At 37.7% G+C, this 12,537-nt stretch overlaps 1 protein-coding gene and 1 pseudogene across 2 annotated transcripts in view; one reads left to right on the top strand and one right to left on the bottom strand.

Moving 5' to 3' along the window:
- The window catches only part of INPP4B (inositol polyphosphate-4-phosphatase type II B), an 805,823-nt gene that overhangs the window by 297,193 nt on the left and 496,093 nt on the right, over positions 1-12,537 (top strand). The window lies entirely within an intron of this gene.
- The window catches only part of LOC116582436, a 115,021-nt pseudogene continuing 112,268 nt past the window's right edge, over positions 9,785-12,537 (bottom strand).

Raw genomic sequence — 12,537 nt, 5'->3', positions numbered from 1 at the left:
TAAGCAGTTGTTTCATGTGTATTAATCAAATAAAGATAAGAAAGATTATTTAAAGGTTACCAGAAATTTAAATTTTGTATCAGAGATGAGATTCAAAGCATCTGCTAGTTTTTTTTGTTAGATAGTTTTCATATTTGTAAAATGAGATGATTTATTCACTTCCTAATAAGGAATGCCATGTTATCCTATACTAGGGAAAAAGTTTTTGATTACTCTTTCAGTCAGGGTCTAATCAGGAGATAGAAACCACATTTCAATTTGGAAAGAGGAAGTTTAACATAAAGAATTAACAACTTTAAGAGAGGATTACAATAACTAATAATAAGTAGTTATAAAAGATACAAGTATTTCCTCTGGGGCTGGCATTGAGTGCTTAAGGACTATTTCCTCATTCCTGCCTCCAAGCCTGACATCCAAATCTTGTTGGAGTGGGCAAAGCCACAGCTTAGGATGGCAGAGAAGTTCTGGTGCCTCACTGGCAGAACTCGCTGGAAATATGTCCTCCAGAAATTATGGGAAATCGACCCTCTGTTTACAGGAAGGTGTATCCCCAGAGCACTTTTCTCCAAAACCACCTGAGAGGCATGTCAGGGAAAGCTACTAGTGATGCGTGGTGTTGACAATCAGAACTTCAGGATCTGGACCCTGGATAAGCAGCCATTTATGCAGTTCCTGAGTACTGGAGAAATAACTTGTGCTGAAGAATTGGACACTGGAGAAGCCACATACACTGCCAAAGCTGAAGGTTCGGGACATTATATGTCTTGCAGGAACATGGTGCATACGAAGCCATGCCTGTTGTAGAAGTTGGGTAGGTGAGTAACCTTCATGCTTCAGGAGTCAGCTGAGCAATGAGCAAGCACACAAGAACCAGGAGGGAAAACCCTTTCTTCTGCAGTCTCTGTAGTGCCCTCTACTCACAAAGCTTAACATCTTCCCTACTGACAATAGAAAAATGTATATATTATTAAAAAGCTCACTCCATTTTCTCAGAGCAGTTACTGAAGGGTGCATTTGGAGCTGTGAGACAATACATTGATAACTGGCACAAATAAAATTAATAGAAAAGCATGCTTAATAGTTCTTTGATCCTGAATTAGGCCTGCTCTGCTAGTCTCAAGGCATGTATTCCTTGGGTCAAACCCATTGTCCTGGCCCGTCTTATCTGGGCTCCTGCCTAAAAACCTGTATTCCATTCAGAGTACGTTGGTGTATTTACCCAGGGGTGTTAACCAACCAGAACCCACATAGACCTTTGGACTACCTAATATCCTCCTTTGCAGAGATGTTTCTTTTCTCTTTCTCATCAGCTTCTTGGGTTTAAATCTGATTTACAGCTATGAGGTGATTCCTTTTTGCTTTGGTTTCCTTATTTGTAGAATGGCAGTAATATTGGCATCTATATCATTGTTTTGCAGTTCTGAGGATTATATGAGTTAATTAATTCAAGTTAACTATTTATCACCATACTCAGCATGTACCAAATGCTCTATAAATATTATCTATTATGTTAACCTAAGTGTTCATTACTAGATTAGGTATTGTTATTGCTCTTGGCCTAAAGAGATGCTGGCTTTAGGAAATCTCTACCAGGAGCTCCATAGGTTGTGGACTAATTATACCTCAAACACTATGACCCCCATCCTGTCTTATTGTCCAAGCTAGTGGTAAATTATCCTTCTTAATTTAAATAAAAGAGAGGAAGAAGTTGAAAAAGGATTGTGGAAAAATATTGTCTTTATGGCCAAAATACCTGGCTACTGAACTGAACTTCTTTATTATTGGTTGTGTTATTGATCTTTGTCAAATTATTTAACCTCAATGCTCTCCTTCAAAAAAAAAAATAGAGAGATATATTCACATGCATTGTTTATACACACACACACACACACACACACACACACACACATTCCTTAAGGCATATTAAATAAGATAATGTACATAAAGCATCACTCCTAGAAAAACAAAGGTATTCAACACATACTACTTTTATTATAAAGCAAAACTTCCTGTAGACACAAAGGCTGTCTCAGGCTTCACCCAAGTGGCAGAGGGGTGTTTATTTTATTTTTTTTAAATTAACTAATTAATGAATTAGTTTTGAAGAGGGGTATTTCTCTTTTTTTTAAGTTTTTATTTATCTATTTATTTGTCAGAGAGAGAGAGCACCCACACACAAGCAGGCAGTGTGGCAGGCAGGCAGAGGCGGAGAGAGAAGCAGGCTCCTTGCCGAATGATGCCCAAATGAAGCCCAATGCGGGACTCGATCCCAGGACTCTGGGATCATGACTTGAGCCAAAGGCAGTGGCTTAACCAACTGAGCCACCCAGGCATCCCGAAGAGGGGTATCTCTATGCCTAGGTTGCTGTGAAACTCTAGGACAATTAGGGAAATACACACAAAAGAACAGAAGCTCTAGTCTGGGAAAATAGAAAGTCAAGAATCACGATTGCTGGGTTTCTCTAGTCTAGTTCAAAATCCAGTTATGGAATAAGTCATGGGAGTAAAAGGTCCAGCATAGGGGACATAGTCAATGCTACTGTAATAGCATTGTATGGTGAGAGATGGCAACTACACTTGTGGGGAGCATAACATAAAGTGTAGAGTTGTTGAATCCCTATGTTGTACACCTGAAACTAATGTAACATTGTGTGTCAACTATACTTAAAACAAACAAATGAAGAAACAAACAAAACCAGAATTTCCATATCTGTGATACTCTAGCTACTGAGAGATTTTGTTCTTCTTCATACCACCTTATCGAGTCTCCATACCAAAGCTACGTTGAGTCTGGGTAACAAAACATGTCCTGTCTTTTCACACAAATTTGACCTTACTCTTTGAAAATTCAATAGGCTTGGATCAATAAATGAAAGGAATCTTGTGGGTTTTTTTGGTCTGGTTTTCATTTTTCAGGGTCTCCATTTCCATCTCTTCCTAAGATATTCAGGACAAAAGGCATGATCTTGTAGTGTGTTTCGTTTTGTTTTGTTTTGTTTTCTGGTCCTGAACCAATAAAATGGTTGTGAAATTCTTTTTATTCCATCCCTAATATGTTAAAATGATAACTAGAGTCTGTCTAGTAATACTAATAGACAGAGGAACTCTGTGAAAAAGTTCTATCTTCCTAAACAACATTATTTGGCGTTAAGAGGGAACAGAATAAGGAACCCAAAGCTGAAATGCTGAAAAGGAAATGTGATAAAAATGTTTACAACCCTATTAATGGTAATAATTTCTACTGGTTGCCTGGCATATATGCTAGGTTATAAGTTACTTTAATATTTAAGAATATACTTGGGTATATTGTGGAAGAGGTTGAAATCAACTGAGTATGCCTAGGTTTATCCAGAATCTGCTTTCAGCTACTGAATGGATATAAGTGCAAAGGATCAGCTGAAAATTGAGGGTAGAGCTCTCGTTTCTTTAAAGAGGAGGGTCTAACTTTGATGGGTCACAAAACTTAGGGGTAAAAAAATGTGACTTTATATACCTGTCTATTTCAAACCCCAGTTCTGCCTCATGGTAGCAAACATTATCCTTGTTAGTTCCCCATAAATTCAGAATCACCCTATATTCTCCACTCTAGGTGACACTTCAGTCCTGGGGGGCTTCTGTCCTTTTCTGGAATAAAGGTGGGCAACATGAGGACTTGTTTCTCATTTAGCCTTTGACCTATGTACAAAATCATCTGGCCCTAGGTCATAATCTTTATTGCCTTATCTCCTGATTATTTTTCTGCCAAGTAAGGACCATATAGTCAATGTCATTTTCTGTTGCAGTATCAGTTGTCATTCATGATCCAATGAAAGGAATCTCATGGGTGTTTTGTTTTGTTTTTTTTTTTTGGTCTAATTTTCATTTTTCAGAGTCTTCACTTCCATCTCTCCCTAAGATATTCAGGACAAAAGGTGGTGTGATCTTGTAGTGGGTACCTCAAAGGGGTTTTGCCCTTTTAGATTTATTAGCATCCTCTCTGTCTGTCTCCCTCCCGCCCCTCTTTCATTCCTTTCCGTCCTCCTAAGATCTACATAATTCATGGTGCACAGAAATATTTAGCTTTTCTTCCACAACATTCTCTGCTGCAGGAAGAAAATGACTTCTCTTTGGGTTGGGACGACTGTGGACAATCACATTCCTGATATTCCTCAGGATTTCCTCCACATAATGATGATGCATGTGCCAATGTGGTGTGGATGTCCCCAGGAGCCTGTTGTCCCCAAGGACTCCAGATAAGTTGCTGGGCACAGATCTCCTCTATTTTTGGTTTCCCCAACATATCTGGAGCAAAAGAGTGGACAGGGTCAAGGACTCCCCCCCGCCAATACCTTCTCTTGCTTATTTTCTTAATTCTTTTTTCTTTTTATCTTTAGATAATTAATTTAAAGAGAAAAACATAAATTAAGACATTTTATGGCTTTCCCTTTGTTTTTTTCATGGCAACAAGATAAGTTTCTAAACCAACCTATTAAATATATTATAACTTCTGTAGCCTTCTCACTCTTAATCATTCTCCTTGATCACAAACTCTAAATTTTCTGAACTCCTCTAAAACCTGCCCCACTGAAATAAATCAAATACTCAGGTAGAGTTGGGGAGAATCTAATGGGACTATTAGCCCATGATTTAGAGAGTACATATTTACTAATATAGCCCAATACTGCATTAATATCAGCAGCTACCTCAAATATTGGCTTATTAAAAATTCGGAGAATTAGCATCTATACATTTTTCTGTGTAAATTGCTTCCCTACTCATGCATATACTATTGAATATTAGAGCTAAATCACAGACCAGAATATTAATCATTAGGTCACCCATCATGGTCTCTTTTAAAATCTTTGGGGAAAATATGACTCGGTCAACTAATACATTTTCTGTTTCATGTAACTTGGCATTACCTGTAAATGTAAGGAGGTACAATTTATGCTTTTATCCAAATCACTGATTAAAATTTTAAACAGGGCTCAGCCAGGTGTTACATAATGCCAGTTATAGACAGAATCAGGTATGGGTGACTGAGACATTTCAGCTCAATCTAACTATTAAAATTCAGCTCACATTTTATCATCTTTTTTTTTTAATTTTTTTTTTAATTTTTTTTAATTTTTTATAAACATATATTTTTATCCCCAGTCAAGCAGAGAAAGACAACTATCATATGATCTCCCTGATATGAGGAAGTGGTGATGCAACATGGGGGCTTAAGTGGGTAGGAGAAGAATAAATGAAACAAGATGGGATTGGGAGGGAGACAAACCATAAGTGACTCTTAATCTCACATTTTATCATCTTTTTAACCAAGATATCAATATTGACTTTTTAAAATGTTTTCTGAAATTAAGAATAAACTATATTATCAAGAACTGTTGGTGTATCTGGATGGCTCAATCAGTTAAGCATCTGCCTTCAGCTCAGGTCATGACCCCAGAGTCTTGGAATTGAGCCTCACATAGGGCTCCCTGTTCATCAAAGAGCCTGCTTCTTGCTCTCCCCCACTGCTTGTGCTCTCTCTCTCTCTCTCTCGCACTATCTCTCTCTCTCAAATAAATAAAATCTTTAAAAAAGTAACTTATCAAGAGAGATAACAAAGAAGAAAAATGCAGATTTTTTTTGTTGTTTAAAAATTATGCTAAATGTCCTCCGTAACAGTGGTTTTTTTCACCTGAGGGTGATTCTGCTTTCTTTCTCCATAGAGAGTTAGCAAAATCTGAGGAGGTTTTGAATTGCTACAATTTGTATGTAGCAAATTGTTTGGGGTATGGTCATCACTTACTCTGATGTCCTTGGCCTCTAGTGGATAGAGGTCATTTCTGGGGCTACGCATACTTTAACATGTAGAACACTTCTCACAACCAAAGACTAACCTTCCTAAAATATCAATAATGGACTTTTGAGAAAACCTGCTCTACACATTGCTCTTTAATGTTTATGTTCATTACTTCTTCTTCTTCTTCTTCTCCTCCCCCTCCTCCTCCCCCTCCTCCTCCTCCTCCTCCTTCTTCTTTTTTTTAAATGCTCCTTACTTTTAAAGAAGTGTCTTTCCCCAATTATGGAGATCTGCACAATTCATGGTATTAGTCTCTCCTTTAACTCCATTAACAAGAAAACCCTAGTGCTAAAATCTCATTGTTTCCCAAAACAGTATTCTAAACATTCAGTATTCAAAACATACTATTCATTGCTCTGAGAAGTAAGAATATCAAGATCTTTTTCTGTATTGTAGATTCACAAAACACACTATTATTTCAAAACCCGAGGCATCTGGTAATAAAAAATATTTTTAATGTTATTTAAGAAAATAGACTTATTTTGATAAAGGATAGCATTTTTCTCAGCACATCTACTTATTGAATAAACTCTGTCTGTCAACAATTTTAGTACCATTATTTCGATTAGGCTACTTAGTAAAGTCTAGAAGCACATACTCATGTTCATTAGGTACTGAAATTAAAAGTTGTTCTTGAATTAGTTATGATAAGGCTAATTGCCTTAGCAAATGACCCCCAGATACTTATGAGCAAATGACACCCCGAATCATCATTGTCTGAACACAGTAAAAGCTTATTGTTGGCTTATGTCACTGCCTAATGCAGTAAGCAGGCACGGATGATGAGAACTCTTCTCCACATAGTCATTCTGGGGTATGGTCACCTTCAACCTCAAAGGTGCATTTATCTTCAGAAAGAAAGCATTCTTTATGAAAATAAAATGTCTGTTCTGGATACTGGATCCACTTCCATCCCCTTCCTATGTATTGTTCCTTGTCAGAATTGCAAAACATGGTAGCAAGAGTCTGAACTTCTCAACTTCCTTACTCTGATGTTCTGGATGCAGTTTGGTTTCTGCCAAGGAGTCTTCTCATCCTGAGATCTGGAGAATGCAAGGGAGACAATGACACTTAGAAGTGCAGATGGGCTGGATCCACTTATCTTCAATGTATGGCTTCAGGGTCATTTTAGAAGGGGAGATAATGTGGGGAAGCCATACTAGATCCATAAACTCCTTAGATCACAGATCACTTTGTCTTACACCCCTTGGTGAAAACTTGTTATAAGGGGACTAGGAAATGTCGCTGCCATCTGGGCACTACTTCTCATCAACAACACTATGCTGTGAAAGAGAACAATTCTTGGACAGTCTGCTCTTTATTTCTGCTCTAATGAAGAAGAGGTTTTTTTGTTGTTGTTTCTGACAGAATTCTGCCTAAGAAGAGAATTATATTTACTTAGAAGAAAAATTTGGACAAGGTATTTGAGGCAAAGAGTAAAATGTTGGGCACATACTGAAAAGCAAAACAAAACGAAAACAGAACAAGAAAACCTTCAAAGTTCTAAAGATTTCCTTTTGTTTCATATAGATTATTAGAATGAAATTGCTTATTCAAGTTGGGGGTAGAGGCTGGGACAGTGAATGATTTCGTATGGTAAAGAAGGGAGGAAACTGACATTCTTGGAAGATGTTTGTGTATTAGAGGAATGAGGAAGCCTGATAAAGACAAGGGAGAACAAAGAAGGAAAACGGTAGGGGAGGCCATGATTGCAGGAAGTTTTTGAATTTAAAACAATGCTTAGATCTGTGTCTGGAACAAGATAAAATGAGATGATACAGGAGAAAACTAAGAGAATAGAGGTATCAGCATCAGGGTTACACTCTGTAAACAAAATTGCAATATCATCAGAAATGCTTACAGAGTACACATTATTTTTCCTAAATGGTGGCATTGTATCAGTTAGGGTTCAGTGCAACAGAACAGAAAACAATGCTAGGTACTTCAACAGAAACAGTGCTAGGTACTTCAGGCAAAAATGGGTTTAATATAAAGATTAATTGTTTACAAAAATCTTTAACAATTTGGAGGAGTAGAAGTCAGGAAGCCACCACAGGACTTTTGGTCTCAAAGCTTTTACGGCACTCCGGGCTCCAGAGATCAGCAACTGCTGCTACCTAAGCTGCATTGCTGCCAAGTCACAGCCTCCCTCCAACCACCAAGCAAGTGAAAAACATGAGGTCCAACTGCCACTGACACCCACATCTGCTAGAGCCCATCTGCACTTCTAAGTGTCATTGTCTCCCTTGCATTCTCCAGATCTCAGGATGAGAAATATCCCTGGCAGAAACTAAATTGCATACAGAACATCGGAGTAAGGAAGTTGAGAAGTTGAGAAGTTCAGACTCTTGCTACCATGTTTAGCAATTCTGACAAGGAACAGAACATAGGAAGGGGATGGAAGTGGGTCCAGTATCCAGAACAGACATTTTATTTTCATAAAGAATGCTTTCTGGAATCATTCATTTCATTAAAAGCTTAGTGATTTTTTTCCCTTCTATATATTATATTAGTATTTATAAAAGTTATCTAAAATGTACTAATGATTTTATCAGAAATCCAAAGCCTATCTCTTCCAGTCAGCTCCCCCTACCCCCAAAGACCCCTTTAACCAAAGACCTTTAATAGAAGCACAAGATATAAAACAGATTCAAAAAAAAAAATTGGAGTATTGGAGCTGGGGAATGGTGTGGGATTTTATTCAATCTGGCCAGTCTCCTGCTCACCAGGCCCTCCCAGGCAACTTTACAGGGAGAATCAAATAAGAAACTTTGAGACTCCCTGGTCTGGATTGAGTAATGAAGATTTTGTTCTCACATCAACAAGACAATGTGAGAAAGAATAAATTGAGGCAAGGGGAAGGAGGCAGCAGTAATTTAAATTATGTTATTTTCCAGACTATTGATCAAGTATTTTGATTGAACTGGCTGGTCAAGCTCAACTTGAGCTCAGCTACCGTGACTTCTGTTGAGTTGATCATCTGTTATAATTGACCTCATTGACAGACTGGTTGACCTAATACAAATAAATCTTCAAAGACAGTAACCTTTTGTCTGGTCACATTCCTCACTCAAATATACTTTGAAACATGTTTTGCTTCAGTCAGAAATGCTTTTTTGTTGTTGTTAAATTGCCATGTAGGTATGCAAAATAAATGTCATCCAGCTGTTTTATGACCTCCCCAGACACTCAGGTATCTGGGTGACAAGTACAGCAAACATGTAGCAGGTGGTGTGAGCGGCCTGAAGCAAGTCTTGTATTCTCAACCTGGAGATAATCCAAACTTTCTGGTTTGTGAAAGGAGGAAGAGCTCTGGTTCACATCTGTTATCTTAGAGCCATGATTAACAAATGAACGTCTCCTCAGGGTGATGTGTGTGTGTGTATGTGTGTGTGTGTGTGTGTGTGTGTGTGACAGAGAGAAAGAGAGAGAAAGAGTTGGCAGAGAGAGGGGGAGTTGTAACTTTTCCCCCCATGTACAGGCATATCTTGGAGATATTGTGGGCTCTGTTCCAAACCACTCTCATAAAGCAAATATTGTAATAAAGCAGGTCAAATGATTTTTTTTTGTTTCCTAGCACATATAAAAGTTATACATGCATTACACGGTAGTCTATTAAATGTACAATAGCATTATGTCTAAAAAATGTACAAACCTTAATTTAAAAATAACTTGTAAAAAATGCTAAATATTAGCTGAGCTTTCAGCAAGTTGTAATATTTTTGCTAGTGGAGGGACTTGCCTCAATGCCGGTGGCTGCTGACTGATCAGGGTAGGAGTTGCTAGAAGTTGGGATAGCTATGACAATTTCTTAAAATGAAGTTTGCACATCTATTGGCTCTTTCTTTCATGGTAGATTTTTCTGTAGTATTTGATGTTGTTTGATAACACTTACTCACAGTAGAATGTCTTTCAAAATTGGAGTCAGTCCTCTCAAACCCTGCTGCTTCTATATCATTGAAATGACAAGAAAAGATTTAGAATATTACATAAACTTGGTTGATATAGAAGCACTAAATTTATGTAATATTCTACCCATCTTTTGTTGTCATTTCAACAATCTTTGCAGCATCTTTACCAGGAGTAGAGTCTGTCTCAAGAAAACACTTTCTTTCTTCATCCATTAGAATCAACTCCTCATTGACTGTTAAAATTTTATATAAGATTGCAGCAAATCAGTCCCATCTTCAAGCTCCACTTCTAATTCTAATTCTCTTGCTATTTCCACCACATCTGCAGTTACTTCCTCTATTGAAGTCTTGAGCTCCTAAAAGTTATCCCTGAGGGCTGGAAATAGCTTCTTCTAAAATTCTATAATGTTGACATTTTGACTTCTTCCCATGAATCATTAGTGTTCTTAATGGAATCTGGAATGATGAATCCTTTCTGGAAGTTTTTTAATTGACCTTTCCCAGATCAGAGGAATCTCTATTTATGGCAGCTAGAGCCTCATGAGATATGTATTTCTTAAATATTAAGACTTGAGAAAGTTGAAATGACTCCTTGATCGTGGGCTACAGAATAGATGTTGTGTTAGCAGGCATGAAAAAACATTCATCTCATTGTACATTTATATCAGAGCTTTAGGGTGGCGAGGTATATAGCCAATGAGCAGTAATATTTTGAAAGTAGTCTTTTCTTCTGAGCAGTTGGTCTCAATAGTGGGCTTGCAGTACTCAATAAGCTGTGCTGTACAGAGATGCACTGTCATCCAGGCTTTAGTATTCATTTGTAGAGCACAGACGGAGTAGATTTAGCATAACTCTGAAGGGCCCTGGGATTTTTTGATTGGTAGATGAGCATTGGCTTTAACTGAAAGTCATTAGCTATATTAGCCCCTGAGAGAGTCAGCCTTTTGAAGCTTTGACGTTAGGGATTAACTTCTCTTCTCAAGCTGTGAAAGTCTTCCATATCATCTTCTTCTAGTATAAGGTTGTTTCCTCTACACAGAAAATCTGTTGTTTAGGGTAGCCATTTTCATGAATTGTCTTGGCTGGATCTTAGTGCAGCGTCCACATTAGCCCTTGTTGCTTCTTTCATTGGTATTGTGGAGATGGCTTCTTTCCTCAAACTTCATGACCCATCCTCTGTCAGCTTCCAGCTTGTCTTCTGCAGCTTCCCCACCACTCTCAGCCTTCATAGAACTGAAGAGAATTAGGGCCTTGATGTGGATTAGGCTTTGGCTTAAGGGAATGTTGTTGCTGGTTTGATCTTCTATCCAGACCACTGAGACTTTCTGCACATCAGCAATAAGTCTGTTTCACTTTTTGCTTAGTTTTGCTTTGTTTTTAAAGATATTATTTGAGAGAGAGAGCACAAGCAGGGGGAGCAGCAAAGGGAGAAAGAAGCAGGCACCCCCTTGATGTGGGGCTTGATCCCAGGACCATGGGATCATGACCTAAGCCTAAATTGAACTACCCAGGCACTCCCGCCCCATTTCTCTTCCTTATTTTTCATGTGTTCACAGAAATAACGCTTTTAATTTTCTTCAATAACTTCATGTGCATTTACAACTTGATTAACTGGTGCAAGAGTCCAAGATTTCAGCCAGTCTTGGCATTCAACATGCCTTCCTCACTAATTTTAATTATTTCTAGCTGTTCATTTAAACTGAGAGATGTGTGACTCCTCCCTTCACTTGAACATTTAGAGACCATTGCAGGGTTACTAACTGAATGAATTTTAATATTGTTGTGTTTTAGGGAATAGAGAGGCCCCAAGAAGGAGAGAAAGATGAGAAATGGCTAGTCAGTGGAGCAGTCAGAACATGCACGATACCAGTTTTTTGCTGTCTCATATGGTTGCAGTTTGCAGCATCTTAAAACAATTACAATAGTAACATCAAAGACCACTAATCACAGATCACCATAAAAAAGTATAGTAATCATTTATTCTTCTCCTACGGGGGGTGGGTGGTTGGGGTACCAGGTGGTGGGTATTATAGAGGGCACGGATTGCATGGAGCACGGGGTGTGGTGCAAAAATAATGAATACTGTTATGCTGGAAATAAAAAAAAAAAAAGTATAGTAATCATGAAAAAGTATGAAATATTGGGTTAATTACCAGAATGTGACAGGAGACACAAAGTGAACAAATGCTATTGGAAAAATAGCATTTTCCAATAATGCTTGATGCAGAGTTGACACAAACCTTCAATTTGTAAAAAACACAGTATCTGCAAAGTACAATAAAATGAGGTATGCCTATACAGAAAAAGAGGCCCAAACAGAGCCAGGATCAAGCTCATGTAATTTCATACTTCAGCATTGTCTCTCTCTTTTTTTTCTTTTTCTTTTTAAACTGAATCTTTTTGTGTCCATTGGTTAAAAAAATAAAAAAAAAGAAAGAAAGAAAAAGAAAAGAAGTGCCATTCATAACTATAAAGATCTTCTTGCAGCATCTAAGTTAAAAGAAGTCATATTTCCATAAAGAATTTATTTTATTAAAACAATTTGGTGAAAGACTTCCTTAACCTTCATGCTCATGCCTGCAATACGGACATGTGAAGATACTTCTCATCTTGAAATTAGCTAAAATTTCAAAGTAGCTTTTTCGCCAAGGTGCAATTTATATGCTTCTTGGTGTTTACAGCAAGTGAATCTTTCCAATTCTTTAAGGCAATACTTAGTATGAGTCATATTTTCTGCAACTGGCATATTCATTCAAGGCATCTTTTTATGATATCACAAGGACTTATGATACCCAG

The sequence above is a fragment of the Mustela erminea genome, chromosome 2 (assembly GCF_009829155.1).
Source record: "Mustela erminea isolate mMusErm1 chromosome 2, mMusErm1.Pri, whole genome shotgun sequence".
NCBI lineage: Eukaryota > Metazoa > Chordata > Mammalia > Carnivora > Mustelidae > Mustela > Mustela erminea.
This window is presented reverse-complemented; position numbering and strand designations above follow the sequence as displayed.